Consider the following 19,561-nt stretch of genomic DNA (forward strand, 5'->3'; position numbering starts at 1 on the left):
CCATCATGCAGATCATTAATGAAGATGTTGGACAGGACTGGACCCAGTTACTGCCAGTTACTGGCCTCCAATTAGACACTTCATGCCACTGACCACCCCCTTCAGCCTGTTCTCAGTCTACTCATCCAACCCACCCTCCATCAGCTTCACTGTGAGGGAAGCAGCTTTAAAAGCCTTACTGAAGCCTAGGCAGACAATGTCCACTGCTTTCCCCTCATGTCCCAGCCCAGTTATTTCACCACAGAAGGCTGTCAGGGTTGGTCAAGCACAGCATCTCTTTCATTAATCCATGCAGCCTACTCTGGATCACCTCCCTGTGCCTGCAAATAGCTACTAGGATGAGTTTTTCCATCACTTCTCCACACATCAAGGTAAGCATGACCAGTCTGCAGCTTCCTGGCTTCCTTCTTCTTGCCTGCTAATGTAAGGGAATGGGAAGAGTGTGATGATGCTCTTTCTAAGAAGAGAAAGCTGACAAGTGTCTGGCATCTCCCTTGTGTTCCAAAGGGGAGAACACAAGATCCAGCCATACAGAGAGCCCCCAACAACATTACACTGGTAATTTGAGAACTTCATTGCCATGTAAATGACATTCTTCAGTTTGAACTTCCCCAAAAGTGACTACTTTTCCCTCCACAGAAATAAAAATGTATGACATAAAGGCATAGAGCAAGAAAACAATAATTTTATTCTCAGGAAAACAAGGAATTCTACATGCTGATAAGGACATAGTGTGGTAGGCCAACGTAGAAACAAAAAAGTATATAGAAAATTAAATCATTAAGAAAAGGTATCTTCCATTCAAGAGCTATTCCTTTTTAGAAAGCAGATGGTCTGGAGTTCGAAATAAAATCAGACTTCTCCCTGACTGCCCCCATCCCCCATTACTTGATTAATTTTCCTCAAAGCATTTGGATGTAACTGAACTCCAATATTTGAATCAGCTACAAAATAAATATGTCTTCTTGTCCTTAGGCTGAGCTACTGCATCTTGTAATAATATTCCAGTTGAAGTCTATTCAGTGTAAGGATTATTAATATTTTCTTTTATTAACATTCCTTTGGCTGAACTGTTTGGGGTCAGCTAAAAATATTTTTTTCAGTAAGAAGATATTCTGGATGAAAAAAAGTGTTCTATCAGTTGAGGAGGCAAACCCAGTGGAAACAAAGAAAATGATGAATAGTTGGATATTTTGATTGCTGTTATTAACAAAGAATTATAGTATCTGGCACTTTTTTGTGTTTGGTTGTTGGGATTTTTCTGGGGGGGTGGTTGGTTTTTGTTTGTTCATTGGTGAGGTTTTTTTACGTACAAGTCCAGACCAAAAATATGTTCTAAATATTTTTCTCAGCTACCTGAATTAGCAGATTCTCTCAGTTTAAACAGATCCATTTCTTCAAGTCCACTTGGAAATGTGCACCCAATCAGTTGCTGCCAGGAAATTATTCATTATTTGCAAGATGAAGCTACAACCAATGGCACAGCTATTTCTGCAGCATTATTGATTACCAACAAAGATGACAGCTTCATGCATCAGAGTATGGAGAGTGAAGTGCTGCCCTGTTTTCTGTTTGCACCAGAAGAACCACTCAGCATTATCTAAGTGGGATTATTACCTGACTGGCAGCAAGAAAGCTTGATGAATCATTTTTCATTCCAAAGCTCATTAAAATGTGAAAGGGTTCTGCATTAGGTCCTCCCAAGCAAATCAGTGGAAAACTTTACTTCTTCGTGGAAGAACCTCCACCAGCATCAAATTTTATCTTCCACACAGCTCACTGCAAATCCAGCCTGCATGCCAGAACAATTTCTACCCTCACTGGTAAGCAGCTAAAGCTTCTGTCAACTCCTTAGGAGAAAAGTTGCTCTCGAAACCACAGCTGGGACTTGTGTAAAAGTTCAATTACCTCTGAGGGGCTAAAACTACTCCTGGGATTCAGGAGGTTCCCACTAACTTAAGCACAGAAAAGCAGTGCTGCCATCAATAGAAAAGAAAGCCCCTTCCCACCGAGATCCCTGCACAGAAAGTATGCAGTAAACCCAAAATTGCTCCTGTGATGCATTCACACTAACTGCAAACCCAGCCTTGCCAAGAAAGCCCTGATTAAGTGCTGGAGACAAGCCAGATAGGAAATGAAGCATTTCTATGAAAATGATAGTCACTGGTTCACTTTTATTGGTTGCAAAGTTGTTTGTTTAAAGATGTTTCATTCCCATCACACATTTAAAGTAAGCAGGTACACAGAAAGCTTTAGGACTTCTTTAGCCTTTCTTCTCCTCCCCACCTCCCTCAGTTCTTAAGCTTCTCTCAGCAACTTGCAAATGGTACATCCTTCTACCACTGTACACATCCACCACCTCCCTTTTTCCAGCAGAACTGTGGACGAGCATGAGCTGTGCATGGAATCACAGAATGGTTTGGTTTAGAAAGGACATTAAAGATCACCATGTTGGGGTGGGCAGGGACACCTTCCACTATCCCAGGTTGCTCAGAGCCCCATCCAACCTGGCCTTCAACACTTCCAGGGATGGGGCAGCCACAGCTTCTCTGGGCAACCTGTGCCGGGGCCTCACCACTCTCACAGGGAAGAATCTCTCCCTAATATCCAATCTAAACCTGCTCTCTGTCAGTTTGAAGCCATTGCCCCACATCCTGTCCCTCCAGGCCCTTGGAAAAAGCCTCTTTCCATCTTCCTTGTGGGCTCTCTTCAGGTACTGGAAGGCCCCAACTGGGTCACCCTGAAGCCTTCTCTTCTCCAGGCTGAACAATCCCAATTCTCTCAGTCTTTCCTCAGAGCACAACTGCTCCATCCCTCTAATCAACTTGGTGGCCTCCTCTGGTTCAGCACTGACAGCAGAGGGAAATAGTGATTTGGACAGCCTGGCCTCAACATTTCAGAAGGGGTCGATTTTACTGCCTCTTGACTACATACTACATCTGCTACATCAATACATTTATCATGGGGATTTTGTTTGCTTGCTTTTGAGCAAAAAAAATGAAAGTACTTTCTTGGGGAAGAAAAACCACCATGTACAGTCTCTAAAAATGGGCCATTTTCAGCCAATTCAACTTAATTCATAATTCATCTTAATTGATGAGACAAGGAGTCTGTATAAGCAAGTGCATATTAGTGAAAAAGTAAAACGACCACAATGAATCACTTAATACATCTTCATGTGAAGTGGGGAAAGCATTCCTTTGACAGTGACTACTTTGTGTTAGAGCAAGGCAAGCTGCCCCACAGAATGGAGCAGAGCACATCCTGCAAGCTCTGGCCCCACACCTCCCAGCAGGGGCTGCAGCTGGAGCCTCCCAGCAGCTATCACAGTGAAGTACTTTCAAGGCAAGGTCTCAGTGACCTTCAGAATCACTGAATGGAATCACAGAATCATTAAGGTTGGAAAAGACCTCCAGAATCATCGAGTCCAACCTTTGACCAAACACCACCTTGTCACCCAGACCAGAGCACTGAGTGCCACGTCCACTCACTTCTTGAGCACCTCCAGGGATGGGGACTCCACTGTCTCCCTGGGCAGCCCCTTCCAATGCCTGACCACTGTTTCAGTAAGAAATTCTTCCTCATGTCCAACCTGAACCTCCTCTGGCACAGCTTGAGGCCATTTCCTCTTGTCCTGTCCCTTGTTCCCCGGGAGCAGAGCCCAACCCCCACCTGGCTACAACCTCCTGTCAGGGAGTTGTAGAGAGTGAGAAGGTCCCCCCTGAGCCTCCTGTTCTTCAGGCTGAACAATACCAGCTCCTTCAGCTGCTCCTCCTATCATTTACTCTGTAGACCCTTCCCCAGCTCCATAGCCCCTCTCTGGACATGCTCCAGCACCTCAGTGTCTTTCCTGCAGTGAGGGGCCCAGAACTGGACACAGGATTTGAGGTGTGGCCTCACCAATGCCCAACATAAGGGGACAATCCCTGCCCTGGTCCTGCTGCCATGTTATTGCTGGTCCAAGCCAGGTTCCATTGGCCTCTTGCCCCCCTGGGCACATGCTGGCTGTTCAGCCACTGGCAACCAGCACCCCCAGGAGAATGCTATGGGAAACCCATGTGAGACTTTGCTGTCACTTAAAGGAACACTCTTCACTTTTTGCCCTGCCTATACGTTTTGGTACCCGTTCCTCTCCCACTCCCCCATTTTCCACCATTGCCACTAATGGTCTGTGTAGCAACTGGATCTAAAGAATGATGAAGCTGGAAACCAGTTTTCAGCCAAGCTCAGGGAGCCAATCTGACTCACAGCACAACTTCAAGAACACCCAAGTAGACATGGGCTTGTTGGGAACATTAACTGAGCGCAGGCAGAAGAACTGCTCCTTTTGGCAGCAGATCATAACTCAGTCAGGGTAAGCTGGCTGTGAAGCCACATTCTCAGCCAAATACTTCTTTTAACTCCTCTCCAACAGCTGGAGCCTCAAAGCAATATATACTTAACCAAGAGGTTGCAGATCTCCCTGGACTAAGGACCATGTCTTCATGTACCTTTATACTACCCCCCCAAAAAAAGGCACCAGAGCTCAAGTGACCTTCTTGAACCATCTCAGTTTTCAAACATTAAATTATTATAACCACTATCCTAGACCCATGCTGATCATGCCGCATCAGAATTCAGCTCTTTCTCTCGTGCAGAAAACTGGCATATGTTTTAGGAGCATGTTTCCCTCCTAAGCATACCCTGTCCCCAATAACCAAGATCTTGGTTGTTTTCCCTCTGAACCCTATTAGGGCTTTCTGCCATCTGCTAGTCTGTGACAGATGCTTGTATAACTGACAGATCAAGCTAAATATAAGATATCAACACCCCCGTATGCTCTAAACATTCCAAGTTTAGTATTCCTATTGTACGTGAGGCCTAAATATAGCAAGATAAAACAAAAACATCTCTTATGTTGAAGTATTCTTAAGATTGATGACACCTCAGCATAAGGCCTCCAAAGCCAAGCAGGGAAGGGTGGGGACAACATCTCCTGAGGGTGTTACTGGGAGATGGAAAGCCTAATTTCCAACGCTGTAGCAAACACTTCCCACAAATGAGAATGTCCTGACCAGCAGCATGGTTGAACTTAGCAATGTTTACCACCATGGCTACAAAGCCAGTGTGCCATGGAAGCTCCGTGTTGGAGAACAGCACTGCAGACAAGACCAGCTCAGCCTGGGAGGGGACTGTCATATTTTCTAGGCCTGTAGGCCAGAAGCAGATGTTCCTCCTCTTGCTCAGCAGAGCAAAGCTGGCCTCTTTTCCAGGGCTCCAGGGACCCACATGGGTAGAAAAACTATCCTGTTGTCCTCCCCCAAAGCCACAAGGCTCCTGTGTCCTCAGGGACAGTGAAATGAAAGAACAGAGACCCTCTGCAGGCTGAAGAACACCCAGCAGACACAGAAACTACTGTCTCTGCAGAGCTTTTCACCTTGAAGTAACTCACAGTGCTTCATGTACTGCAAGTAGCTGCCATTTCACCCGCTCCAGAAACCCAGGGACCCCTCGGGTAAGCTGACAGCTGCTTAGGTAAGCCAGCAGGGGAAAAAGTACTTTAAATATGGAAGTGGAATACACCACTGAAAAAATGGTATCAGGGAGGAGGGAGGGGCACATTTAAATAGATGCCCGCAGTGGACTTAGCTACTCTGACTTGAAGGCTTTGGCTTCTTGTGATTAGCAGTCCTCTTTTATTTTGACCCAAAACTACATTGATGACACAAATCTTACACTGTTTTCTGGTACCACTGCAATGCACAGATGCAGTCACAGTGATCTCTTCCTTCCAAGTCTTCCTCAGGAATCTCCTGCTCAGGCACCGTTTATGTAACAATATGAATTGTTTTGTGAATTGAAGTGCAACCCAAGCTTCTCACACTGTTTGGGCAGTCCTACTTACTGCAAACAAAACCAAGTTGCCTCTTCTGACTGTGCATTTCAGTTCCACTGAAGACAATGACTAAGATTTGGGTGACTTCAGCGAGCTTTAGAGTACAGCCCAAAGGACTGAACACCCATCTCCAACCACAGAGAGCTGGCTAAAAAGCTAGGATGCTATGCAACATTAACCAGAAAATCCTCCCTTGCCTACCAGCTTCTTAAACATAAAGCACAATCACATTGAATGAAGCAATGAGGACACTGTGCCTCTGAACTAAAGAGTTACATCTCATTTTATTACAGGTCTCCCCTTCTGCATCTTGATAGAAGTTAACAAGCATGAAAATATCCACATGAAAATACCCCATTTCTCTGAGCACTCCTGTGCTTAAAACAGACAAAGTTACCTACAGCATACATTAAAATCCTACTCAGGAGAGTCAATCAGTAAACCAGGACAGCAAAAGACAAGCCTAGGTACAAGCATACCTTCAACACAAGTCAGACTGAGCCTAAGTGCCCCCTGCCAGAGCTTCAGGTGAGCTGTCAGTGCATATCTGGTGTGTTGTGGAAGCCTCAAGTGATCAGATTAATTAAGTCCTACTAGCGCCCTCAGGATTATGACACCAAGCACAGCAGGCAGCAACAAATTGTAAACAAAGACACAGAAAACGGGTAGGCAAAATTCCTACACCATGTTCAACACATCAAAACATTCCGAGGGCTGACAGACAAAGAATGCAAAGCCTAGGCTGAAGTAGTTTGTACAACCCAAGCCTCTCTGCACCAGAAGAACATGATGTACAGCACTGAAGTCCTCAGTGTTCACCTGCCCCTCCAACCCTGACAGATCCCACAGTGTAATCTTTCCCCTGCAAATCATCTGCAGAGCTTGCTTTGTTCCTGGCATGCAGAGGATAGGCAAGGTGATTTCTGAGCTGCAAGACGCAGCTCCACGCCTCAGAAGAACTTGTGATGTCTTGTTCTCTCCCATGCCTTTTCACTCACGTAGCACCTATTCCCAACACAAAAATGTTACCTGGAGCTGAATGAGTTTTGGCTGGGTTAATTGTCTTCACAGTAGCTGCTATGGTGCTATGTTTTGAATTTGTGCTGGGAACAGAATTGATGACACGGGGAGGTTTTAGTTTTTCCTGAGCAGGCCTTGCACAGAGCCAAGGCCTCTTCTGCCTCCCACCCACCCCACCAGTGAGGGGCTGGCGGTGCACAGGGAGTTGGGAGGGGACACAGCTGGGACAGCTGACCCCAGCTGATCACAGGGATATCTCATACCATATCACACTGGCTGTCCTGTGCAGGGCCAGGAGTCAAACTTTGATGATCCCGGTGGATCCCGTCCAACTCAGGATATTCTATGGTTCCATGATTCTATGATCTCACCGTGCTCAGCAATAAAAGCCTGGAGGAGGAGGAGGAAGTGGGGATGTTTGGACTGAACATGTTTGTTTTCCAAGTCACTGTAATGCCTGACAGAGCCGTGCTCTCCCAGAGGTGGCTGAACACTTGCCTGCCCATGGGAAGCAGTGAATGAATCCCTTGCTTTGCTTGCAGCCCACGAGTTTTCTCACTTTTACCCTCCAATTCTCTCCCCCACCCACTGTGGGGGTGAGTGGCCCTGTGGCTACTGAGGCTAAACCATGACAGGAGGTCATCTAGACCAACCTTCTGCTTAGAGGAACTTCATTATCAACGCTAGATCAGGTACCTGCAGCTTCATCTAGCCTAATCTTGGGAATTTCAAAGGCTAGAATTTCCAATACCTCTCCAGATGACTCATTCCAGTGCTAGACTACCCACACAGTGACTTCTTTTTTTTTTTCCCTAATGTCCAATCTGAACCTCCGTAATCTCACTGGGGATTTTCTCCATCTCAATGTTATTTCTCTTTCAGGCAGCTCCCATCCTTATCCATCAAACTCCCACACCAACACACACCACCTTGCCCTTACATTTTCAAAGGTTTATATGGGACATACAGCTGGAAAGCTCCTGTTAAATATGACCTAATTTGATTCCAAGTTTAGCACTACCAAGACATTTTCAGGGATGGGAATTTCACGGATTTGTGACTGTGCAGCCGTGTGATTTTATGAAATAGCATCCAAGTGCAGCATTTTCAGCGAGGCACTGCAGAACAGGATGTTTACAGGGGATGACTATTTTCCAGTGTTTCCAGGGTCCCCAAATCTATCAAGGACCATTTGGCTGCCTCACACCAACACAAATTTGTGATTCTATTTCAGGCCTGTCTGCATCACAGAAGGCCCATGGAGCTGTCAGACACCTACAGCATTATTTTGAAAGCATCACAGAGAGACTGTGCAAAAAGGTTAGGAGATCTGAGCATCAAGTGCAATACCAGCCCTTCCAAACATGAAAGAAGCAAGCTGGGCAAGTCCTGCCCCTATGTTCTCAGTGGAAGACAATAATCAAAGGAAACCTGCAAAGTGTGAGGATATAACTGCCCTTGGTCACACTGTGCAGCTCCCTTTGAATCCAGAAGGACCACAAGAGAATCTACCTCTGAGACAATGCAGTGGTACTTGTAGCACTGTTTTACTTCAGAGGAAAAAAAGCCCCAAACCTCGAAATCCATGTTAGAAAGATTTGATTATATATTCTGACATGAAGAACAAAATGAATGGGCATAAGGAGGCAGGAGATGCAGTGTAGGCGATTCTCAGCAAAGCACTTAACAGAAGTAAAAAATTATGCTTGAAATATAATTTGGACATAATAAGTGGATTGAAATCCAAACATAATTGGAAAAAATGAACAGTAGCAATGGGCCACATGGCATCAGAGAGCACTAACACCACCTTGGAGGTGATAAGAGCTTCTTAATTCCATCAGTATAAATACCTGGATTTCAAAGGATTCTTCACTGAGTACATCAAGGCTAAAGGAGACCCATGGATTTCAAAACAATTTGGCATATTTAGGCAATGAAAAACTGGGTAAATTCTGTTGCCTGATATGGCCAAGCTGCCTGTATCCTTTGCAGGGTTTGTCTACACAGGGAAACAGGAGTGGGCAGAGAGATCCACTTAACCAGGGAGCTATGAAAGCAGTTTTACAGCCACATCAGAAATGAAGTGCCCAGAAGTCAATGAACTAATTTAAGACACAGCTCCTCTGCAGACGTACGTCCATGTCTACACAGTGCCTTAAATAGCACACAGTATGGATTCTCCAGCTGGGGCTGTGTAGACATGCTGCACAGATACCTCAAATTATTGCATTGATTTCTGGGATCATCTCCACTGAAAGCAGAGAAGGAACCTGGAACAATTCCATTCAAGTGTGACAAAAAGACCTCGAGGGTTCTATTTACGAAGAAGTTATTTCTGCCCTAATTTTACTCCCCCTTTTGCTTTCAGAGATCTGCCCAGTCTCTCTCAGACAAAATGTTACATCAAGTCCTGGTAAAAAAGCTGAGGGAAGTGACAGACATCTGCCATGCACCTTGAAGAACCAAAGAGCAGAGTGGGGAATTAACTGTCACTACAGGGAAAAGTCACAGTAAAAAGACACTGGGGAAAACACAGGATGTCACACTTTCCAATAATTAAACACTTTCTGAAGATGTTTGAATGGCAAGAGAGATTGCTGGGGATTTTTGCATCTCATATAAAACCAGGACAACTGGGAACTGCAAGGTTCCATGCTCAAAGGACTGGATATGTATCTTTTAGATGTATTAATCAAGAGTTACTTTTAAATGAATGGGCAAGCAGGAGTTCATGGAGCACTGAATTTCTTTAGGCCTAATCACTAAGCTGATGGGATTTCCATCACAAGAAACTTATGGCTTCAAGCCACGTAAACCCTGAAAAAGATCAAAATATTAATCATTTAGTCTGACCAAAAATTATCCATCAAAGTGTTTTTCAGCCAAAAGATGGAACAGAAGTTGAGTTAGCTTGTCCATAAAATGCTGATGTTCAGAGAGTCTCTAAAGCCTTTGGGATTTCTGACCCTCCAGTAAGTTCTATTCTCTCTACATGACAAGATCTGCTCCCTCCCTCATAGCAAGCAGAGCAAGATGTAGCTGAACTGGAACTGTGGGAGGTGGTACCCTCTGGAGAAGCTGTGCCTGTGTTTCAGCAGATCTACCCTATCCCCTTCATAATGAATTCAATAAATCAGGGAGCTCACTATAATGAAGCCTGCTAAATGTGTGAACATTTTTTTCAGCTCCCTTTCACCCTCAAGAAAAAAAAAATGTATTTTTGACTAGAAGTCAAAATAGTTTTTTGTTTGGGGATTTTCTTCTGCCAAGAAGAGAACTCTTGGGTATGTTGCTGAAAATTTCTGGAGAAAAGAGAAAGCCTCTACTTCAAATCATGTTTTTGCTTGTTTCAAAAGATCTTTCCAGCTAGTTTTCTCTAGCTGAGATTTTTATATTGTTGAAAGTAAGTAAACTGAGGAAAGTGAAAGCTCCTCACTCTTCTACTTCAGCAGCTGGTTTGTGAAAACATCCATACTTCCAGAGTGTTGATGGAATATCCTTTAGGCCAAAGTTTCATATCTCTTCTATCTGATAAGCAGGGAAGTTCTGTGACACACCTGCTTTATGTGACTCCTGACCCCTTCTCTTACTCCTACATTCACACCAAAACTTCTGCACCTGGACAAAAACACACACCCCTCCTTCTGGTCCTCTGGAAATTAGATTTCAGGTCAAAAAATTCCCTAAAAAAAGAATCTAAGCATCCTTTTTTTTTCCTGATGCTGCAGACACTGCTGGTCCCAGACTAGGATGAAACTCCCAGCCTATAATTTTGTCCATATTCTCTTTCATAGACAATGATTGATGAAAATGAAGATATGAGTGATTTATGCCTGGATTTTAACAGTGACAGCATCTGTTTCACACTGCCATCAACTCACAGCGATGTTTCCACTATCTCCTCAGGCTATGATGAATATAATTTTCCAGTGTTTGCCTGAATCCCACACAGCAGTAATCAGCAATTATCAAAAGCAGCAAACACAAATAATTAAGATATTTCCATGACATCCAAGCACAGTCTCCTCTGGGATGTATGCCTCACACTGCAGTGGGTAGAAATGTTGTCTGTACCACCCATGAGGGAAAGAGCACCTTTATCTCCGTGTCTGGAACCCAACTCAAGCAACTTGGACAAAACAGTGTAGGTGAGGCATCCAAGTGATTTTACATTTTCAAAGGAAACCAGGGGCTTAAAAGTGACAACCTCTGTCCCATAATCAGCCTTGCAAAAATGGAGCAGCACGACCAGTGAATGCAACATTATCAATAACCTCTAGAACCTCATGTCATTGACATTTACTTTAGTACTTGACACAATTACATATACTGTGGCAGATCAGCTGATTAGTCAGTGTCCTTCATCCCCTCACTATCAGTTTCTCCCAAATACAGTCCAATACCAAGAGATTTCAGTCTTCATTGTACTGACATGTTGTTTATTAGTCACATGCTCCTGTTGTCAGCTCTAGTTTGGGCTCCTTGGTCATTCCTGTAATGCACTGCAGCCAGGAGTTCCTATAAAACTTTGACACAGAGGGTTTATTTTTGTTAATGTGTAATATTTCCCACTGCTACAATTAGAAGGATACTAAATAAGCATGCTTATATATTCGAGTGTACTTATCTCAAAGTTTAATGAATAATCAGTGTATACTGAATGGATGGGAATGCTTACTGACAAACCTACACACACATCATCTCCTCTCTTCTCTCTCCAGCTTATTTTTGCTGCTGGAATCACCAGACCAATTTGCACCTGCTGTAAACTGGCATAGCTTAGTGTAAATCAATGGACCTACAGGAGTTCCCATTACCCAAGACCTTTTACTTTCTCTATAAATCTAGCAGGTATGATTTGACCACTGGTCTACCAGAAGTCCATTCCTTAGAACCTCTCTTCCCAGAATTTGCATCTTTGCTCTTCTCTTATCAACATCTCTGCTTTAATCTTTATGTGTGTAAATCTGCACAGAATCAACTCAGTTCAAGGGAATTGAATCAGCATCAGATCAAACAGGTCTTGCCCATGTTAATAATTCCTTAAGGGACTAGAAACACGAAAAATTTTGCCTCCAGATTTTGCATTTGTTTCTTGCCTTGACCAAGGCCTTGATCCTATATCAAAAGAAAGATATCAAAAAAATGTGTGTATGTTTATATTTATATATAAAAATATAAAAATATACATATGTTTATGTATATCTATATATCAAGGATATTTCTCATAGCTATAATTACCTGTTTAACTTTTGAAAGAGACACTGAACCTCACCTTTTAGGTTTTAAAGCAATCTCTATGTACCAGAAGCCAGGATGAGACTGCACATGGGAATATATAAAAGGTGACTTAGATGGCCCTACATGTGTATTCTCTGGGCTTCCTGTGCACTGAGGACAGACACCTGGACTCCCAGTCATACCAGCCTGGGACTGATTCCATGCTCCTAATCTGCATAGATGTGCTGAGATGGGCCTCCAAAAATGCCTCTGCCTGAATTCAGTTACTTGTGATCACACTGCCCCAGTTGTGATCACACATCCCACAGAGATGATCAAAGGACTAGGAGCATCTGTCATATGCTCTGGGAGAGGCTGAGAGAGCTGGGACTGTTCGGCCTGGTGAGGGAAAGACTCAGGAGGACCTTACCAAGGTGTATAAAACCCCAGTGGGGGAGGATGTAAAGAAGACAGTCAGACACTTCTCAGTGTTACCCAGTGACAGGACAAGAGACAAGGGACACAAAGTGAGCCACAAGAAATTCCACCTGAACAAAAGCAAAACACTGTTTTTTAGTATGGAGGTGATGGATCTGAGGAACACATTTCTCAGAAAGGTTGTGAAGTCTCCATCTTTGGAGGTGTCCAAAACACAACTGGACACAGTCCTTTGCAACTGGCTCTAGGAGACCCTGCGTGTAGCATGGAGGTTGGACTAGATGATCACCAGAGATTTCTTCCAAACTCGGCATTTCTGTGGTTCTGTACTACTGCTGAGCAAAAAATAATGGCTTTCAATGTCTGACCCAACACACATGAAAACAACACTATTCCTCATCCCTGAGAACTACACTTGCTTGTTGTTGAAGGGTGGAAAATATCCCCTTGCGAGTCAGTATATTAATTCCCCCTCTATCCTAAGACTTCAAATAACAGATGACCATGTCCTTGGATAGCCAAAGTGAGGAAGCAGAAACAAGTAAACCAGCTTTGTCTTCCCTACATTAAACTTCCCTTCCCTGCTTCCTGCCATGCTACTGAGCTGCATCACTCCAGAGCAATGATCCCTCTCCTCTAACTTAGACATGGCCATGACCCAAACCAGCTGCAAGTCACTTAAATCACAGAGGACACAGGTGAACAGGATCAGCTTGCAGCTGGAAAAAAGCGTATTTTGCCCTCTGAGAAAGGGTAACTACCACAGGCTATGGAAATATTTGTAGAAAACATCAATTCTGAAACTGGAGACACAAAGAATGAGGAGGGAAACAGTGAGGAGGCAACAGGAATGGAGGGCAAGGACTAAGTAAGATGTCCTACACAATTGCTCTTTATAGTGTAGCATTTCTTCACCTTCCTGAGAGGACAAAACTGTTGACCCCATGAGCCACACAGCAAAATATCCACATGGCCCAGAGCTGTAAGACAAGGACCTTAGTCCTAGGAGAACTGCAAAGAAGGGGAGCTCTAGGAGTAGTTTCCATCCATCTCTCCTCTCCACTACAGAATGAGGATGGGGCACAGCATTCAGTTTTCCTGGCTCACTTGTTTTGCCATGGGAAGGAGAGACAGATTCCACAGCCCTGCTGCCTGCCACGTGATGCCGTCCCATGACAAGATGCAGGCCCACACTCCCTGTCAGCTGCATGTGATTAAAGGGCCAACCAGTGGCCAGACTCTGCCTCAGCAGCGAGGGCAGCCTGATCACTTACCCCTCGTTGTGATTCTGCTCCATGGGCTGAAGTTCAGGCGACCACACGGACGACAAGAAAACTCCCATGTGCCCTAGAGACCAACACATCAGGAATTTTCTGTATCTCTATGGGCAAGGACTCTGAAGAGTCAGGTCATAAATTGTGAGTACCCAAGTTTTCTCAGAGCAAATTGTCATGGGTGTTGTACAGTGTATTTACAGACACGGCTTTTTTATGTAGCTATTTATGCTACAGACTGGGAAGGCTTGAACAATTACTTGGTAGGCTGTAACTTGGTCACATTATCAATGGATTACAGTGTCTCTGCACAATATTTATGAATAGAGAGACATTTACCAAATCCATCTCCTAGCAGACCCATAAAACAACTAGAATCTTAACTGCTTCTACTGAGCTTTACTTCCTGTTACTCTACATAAACACCGAAAGAAAGAGTGTAGCAAAGAATAAACCACTCTTCTATTCACCCAATAAAAAGTATTACCTGGAAAAGTTCAAATAAATGAGAAATAGCATGACCTTTTTTATCTCAGTTTCCCCATCAGTCACACAGAGATGCTGCTCACACAGGTTGTAAATCAAATGAGTCAGAGAGCTTTTCTCCCATTTATCCATAAAACACCTGCCTCACTCCAGATGTTACTGAATAGTAATAATCAGAGAGGGCTTTATTTGAAACACTAATCACCAAGATTATATTAAAAAAACAAAAATCCTTGTTTTAACCCATGTTTTTAGTGTAGTCACACTCTGGGATCCAGGGCTCCATTTTACCTGGTGCTTCACACTAACAGTTCCTGTCTTAAACAGGTAGCAAAGCACACAAATTTCATCTGGACTAACTACAAAACACCACTCAAACAAGAACATCCACTGCTTTTCTGCATGTCATTGTTAATGTAATTCCTGCCCAGTAACATATTAAGAGGTGCTGAACTCAACAGGAATTTAGGGCACTTGGAAAGATCAGCTTGGAAACGCACAGGCATTCACAGACAAATGCCCTCAGCTGCTCCCTGCTGCCATAAGCTGCTTTGTACTACGATTTCATGGCTGATTCGTGCTCATTCACTTCAAACTGGTAATCACACAGGGCCACTGGTTTCCCTGGAACTCAACCCATTTAAACCACTTGAGCATCTAAGTGGTTCTTAGCCTGCCTCCCTGCTACAGAGCTGGTGGCTTCATTCCCTTCCTTGACACCTCCTATAAGGGCCTGAAGCGACAGAACAAGGGGCCATGGCTTCAAACTGACAGAGAACAGGTTTAGGTTGGTTTTTAGGAAAAAATTTTTCCCTGTCAGGGTGGTGAGGCCCTGGTACAGGTTGCCCAGAGAAGCTGTGGCTGCCCCATCCCTGGAAGTGTCCAAGGCCAGGTTGGATGGGGCTCTGAGCAACCTGGGATAGTGGAAGGTGTCCCTGCCCATGGCAGGGGATTGGAATGAGACGATCTTTAAAAGTCCCATCAAACACAGGCCATTCTATGATTCTATGGTTCTGTGCTCCTCCCCCACCCTGAAACAAATCAAAAAATTCCTTGAGATGTATCTAAGAACTTTCTGTGAGATGTAGAGGAATCAAGTCACACCCTACCAGCCATGACGCTCTGAAAAGATACAGCTGGTTTAATTCCTTCATCATCATCACTTCTCAGCAGTGTTTCACCATGGACTGTAAGAAGTCCTGAAGCTGGGTGTAAGTTTTAGTACAATTTAGACTGCATTTGAGAAGATTCACCTCCAAAGTGCACGTAGGTTATGTTTGTAGAAAAAAAAAGCTGGTATACGTTTTTAACAATGTCCTGCGCAAAGATACACAAGCAGATTTAAAGTATCACAGCAGATATCTGCTGTGAGAGAAACAATTACTTTCTTCTATTACACTTCCAGATAATATTAATCAATAGGATGTTTTAGGTTCTTTTCTAAAAGCAAATAAGGCCTGGAGCACACTAACTTCCACTACAGTAAACCATATTTTTTGATACTGCTACACTAGCTTTATCAGGGGAGTGTTAAAAAATTCTGGAGAAGAGTAGGAATTAACAAGTTATCTTTCTCTGTAGATGTCCTCACGAAAGCTGACATTTTCTATGTGTCTTAGATAATATCAAATTAATTCTCCAGCTATCACTCATGTTTTTCATAAACTGTTCCAAGTTAAATTCAAATCTATGCAGAGTGAAAGAGAAGAATTTAAGTTGTCACTAAAACAGCACTGTGATTTTGAGACCTATGGGCAAAATAAAGGATGTTCATGTATATATTTCATTGCCTCCAATTTTTAATTTTATTATCTTAAGCATCTGTGATCACAGAACACTGTCCAGAGTCACAAAACACCAACAGAGAAAAATACATTTGGTGTTACTTTAACACATTTCTCCTTTAAAAGAAGGGGATTTTTTCCCTACTTATTGTATTACAGTGGAACTTGATGGGCAGAATTCTTCCCTATTGGCCAAATAAAAGCCCTTATTTATGTAAAACTTTGCCAGATGTGAATAGGAAAGAAAGACCCTCAGCTAGTTATTCAGAAGAAATGAGTTATGTTGACTTGCACCAGGGCATTTTTCATTTTATACAGGAGCAATGAGCTGCATAAGATGCTGGCAGTGAGGTCTCAATTCCCATGTTCTTCACATTCCTTTTGGAACCCAAGTCATAGGAGTAAGAACTTGATGAGTATTTCCAAAGAGAAACACAGAAATCAAAAGACCAACACTCCTCCACTCTGCTACCTGTCTCCCCATCACTAATGTTCCAGCCAAGATGTGGGATTGTGTGGACATATTAATCTGTTCTGAAGCAGGACTGAGTTGCTCTCTGTGTTGGTGGATTTTAGCAGCCTTTTTAAAGTGTCATAAATGGATGAGATCACAGACATTTGAAGACCAGGAAAAGTAAATCACAGTCCTGTCAGGCAGAATGAATGCTTTGAATATGCATTAGCAATAGTGGCTCCACACTATGCAGTGATACCCAGCTTCCATTTGCTACCTTTAATTAATAATTGAAGGTATTGACTACCATAGTTCCCAGCTGCTGTTTAGCATCCTCTGATACGTAGATTGATACCCTATATTAACACAGCACATCCTGAACAGTCCCTGAACCCTTTACTTATTTAAGGAACTGACACACAAAGCTCTCTTCCCATTTTTGAGACGCAGCTACTCCCGAGACAAAACACGCTGCTCTTCAACAGCACGCTGGAATGCTACCAAGGGATGAGAACAGCACATGCAATATTCACAGGGCAAACAGACACAGAGCCAAAGCAGACCAGAGCAGAACTCCAGTTCTGCCCAGACACCAGGAAGGCCTCACAGTTTATAATGACACCACGACCTTACTGCATTCCTTATCCCAAGTATTGACAAGATGCCCCTTACTGCCACGCTGGAGAGCAATTCAACAGTATCTCAGGAGGACTGAATCAGTGGCTTCACAATCTCCACACCAAACACAGAGACTTGCTGGAGCATTCAGCAAAAAATTTCACACAACAGTGTTTCTGACAGAGTAGCCCCAACACATAAAACATGGCAGTGCTCTGGTTCATGACACTTCTTTGTCTCAAACACAGGAGGATACACAAAAGCATAAAGGAAAAAGGTGCCATACGTTAAAGAGTCCAAAGGCCAAAAGCCAATGTGGTTGGAAGTCCATGGGAAGAGGTTAGTCCATCATGATTTACTGCACAAATTTGTTCAGGACGAGCAAGTGTATATCAGATCAGTGTTTTCCTCACAGGCATAAAGATTTCTCATTTGCTATTTGGAGCCTTAAAGTTAATCCATTCTCTTGTTGAGCCATTCCTCACTGAAGCAATGACCCAGGGTGACTTTGGGGTCTCATCTCCATGGGCAACACTCAGTTCCAGCTGCATCCCTACACTCCAATGACCACTTGTGGCTATTCCTGCAGAACTGCAGAGTCACCACGCTGCAGAGACACTGCCCTTTAACACCACGTGGTCGCTGTTCACACCCAGCAGCAGCTCCTGCAATACTCATGTCTCACTCTCCTCAGGGTTTAAATATTAAGTATCACAAAAGTTTACATTAAAGCCCCATTAGCAGTGAACGCTCTTCCCTTGGAACGCCAGCCATTTTTATCATCTAAATAATCATAACAAAGGTATGTATCCCAAGTAACAGAGATCTTTTTTAATGGTGGGGGTTTTTTTATTCTTTCCCAAATAATTAATGCCAAGATACCTCAATTTAAGCAAAAAAAAAAAAAATAAAATAAAATTCCCTCTCTTTGGGAGGAAACCACCCAAAGTACATTTTTGGAAACATTCATTTACGCTTTTATCTTTTCTGATTCCTACAGAAAAAAGTTTGCAACTGAAAAAAACAAACTTAGTGACACTAATTGAAGCTGCCTGTATCAGGCTTGAGGGAAATAAGTGTATCCATGAGTATTTCAGGAACATTTGCAAGTGATTTATTTGCATCAAAAGCCATGGCAACAGTCAAAGTTCAGCAATCCAAGTTCATCACAATGTTTGGATAGCTAGAAAAGGAACCAAAGGAAAGGTACCTCCCCTGTAAATTGAGATTGGCTTTTTTTTTCAGCTGAAGAGGAATAGTGCACACTGAAAAAAGAGTGGAAGCCTCAAAGAAGAAAGGAAAGCACATCTAAACACCTACCATGAGTGAGTGATTCCGCTTGAAGGCAGGACCCTGTTGGCAGTGTCAGTTCTCACCATCAATGCAGAATGTGTAAAGAACAAAATACCATGAGAATCTAGAAGATCCTTCATTCAGAATTTAGTGCAGAACTTTGCATGTAGATATCTGTTCGGAATGGCTAGGCAGCAATGATTCAATAAATTCAATAAATTAAAAACTTTTTTTTTCCCAACCTGAAAAAATATTTCGAATCTATATTGTGTTCTCAGTATTCATGGAAAAGTACTCGGACAATCTTTCCATGGTTTGTCTGGAAAGCTAGGCTTTTGGATGGCTGGTTTTTTCTTTTTCTTTCTTGCTCACCACTGAATTATTCATAACAAAGTTCAGCCTTATACTGAGCTATGGGCTTGATGTATTCCTTGCCAAACAGAAACAGCTTTACTGTAAAAGTAGGATGTGACTCCTTGGATGTGGATGTGTGCACCACCCTGGAGTGTAACTGTGGGCTCAGCCACTTCTTTCCCCATTGAATGTGACTGCACCCACCAAGATGAGAAACATGAGATATTTCTTACATCAGGGACTGAAATGCCAAAGGAAACTCCCCACAGATGCAAGTACCTTGGAATTGTCAAGCCCTCTTATCATTTGTACCCACCAAAGATGTTTAAATCTTCTGCAGTGACTGTGGGCTGTATGGATGGGGGACTGTGGGACTCTAAAGCCACTTCCCACTGCACCTGGATTTCCCACAGCAAGGAAACTAACCACGAGTGAGCCTGCAGCATGGGAATGGTGACCCATAAAACATGTTTGCCCTTGACCTGTCCTCCTTCTAAGGATCAACCAGCCTTTTTTATGCAGCTCTCTCTCTCACAGTCAGTGCTCCCATGCTCAAAAGCCAAATGTGCTACTGTTCCTACCTAGCAAGAGGAGGTCACCAAATATACCATCTACAATTACATTTTCATCTTCTAGCTGTAAAAGGTTTCTATTCAAGAGTCATAATTGTCTTCTCGTTGGAATAAAATGTGAGGTATTTTAGGAAGCTCTTAGAGAAGCCGAGTGGATTGAAGTATTGTTG

General features: G+C 43.3%; 2 long non-coding RNA genes across 4 annotated transcripts; one reads left to right on the forward strand and one right to left on the reverse strand.

Annotated features, from left to right (window-relative positions):
- Window positions 1-257: 257 nt before the first annotated feature.
- On the reverse strand, window positions 258-7,311 carry LOC135414049 (uncharacterized). Of its 3 annotated transcripts, none has more exons than XR_010430551.1 (3): window positions 7,159-7,311; window positions 6,905-6,978; window positions 258-1,432 (listed from the first exon to the last, which is right to left on the reverse strand). It is a non-coding gene; the product is annotated as an uncharacterized LOC135414049 (long non-coding RNA). The 3 variants fall into 3 exon arrangements; XR_010430550.1 differs by lacking the exon at window positions 7,159-7,311 and having other exon boundaries at window positions 258-418; window positions 1,357-1,432; window positions 6,905-7,089; XR_010430549.1 differs by lacking the exon at window positions 7,159-7,311 and having other exon boundaries at window positions 6,905-7,089.
- On the forward strand, window positions 7,234-9,486 carry LOC135414048 (uncharacterized). Its single transcript, XR_010430548.1, has 3 exons — window positions 7,234-7,587; window positions 8,130-8,215; window positions 9,267-9,486. It is a non-coding gene; the product is annotated as an uncharacterized LOC135414048 (long non-coding RNA).
- Window positions 9,487-19,561: the final 10,075 nt, after the last annotated feature.

The sequence above is a fragment of the Pseudopipra pipra genome, chromosome 5, assembly GCF_036250125.1.
Source record: "Pseudopipra pipra isolate bDixPip1 chromosome 5, bDixPip1.hap1, whole genome shotgun sequence".
Classification (NCBI taxonomy): Eukaryota; Metazoa; Chordata; class Aves; order Passeriformes; family Pipridae; genus Pseudopipra; species Pseudopipra pipra.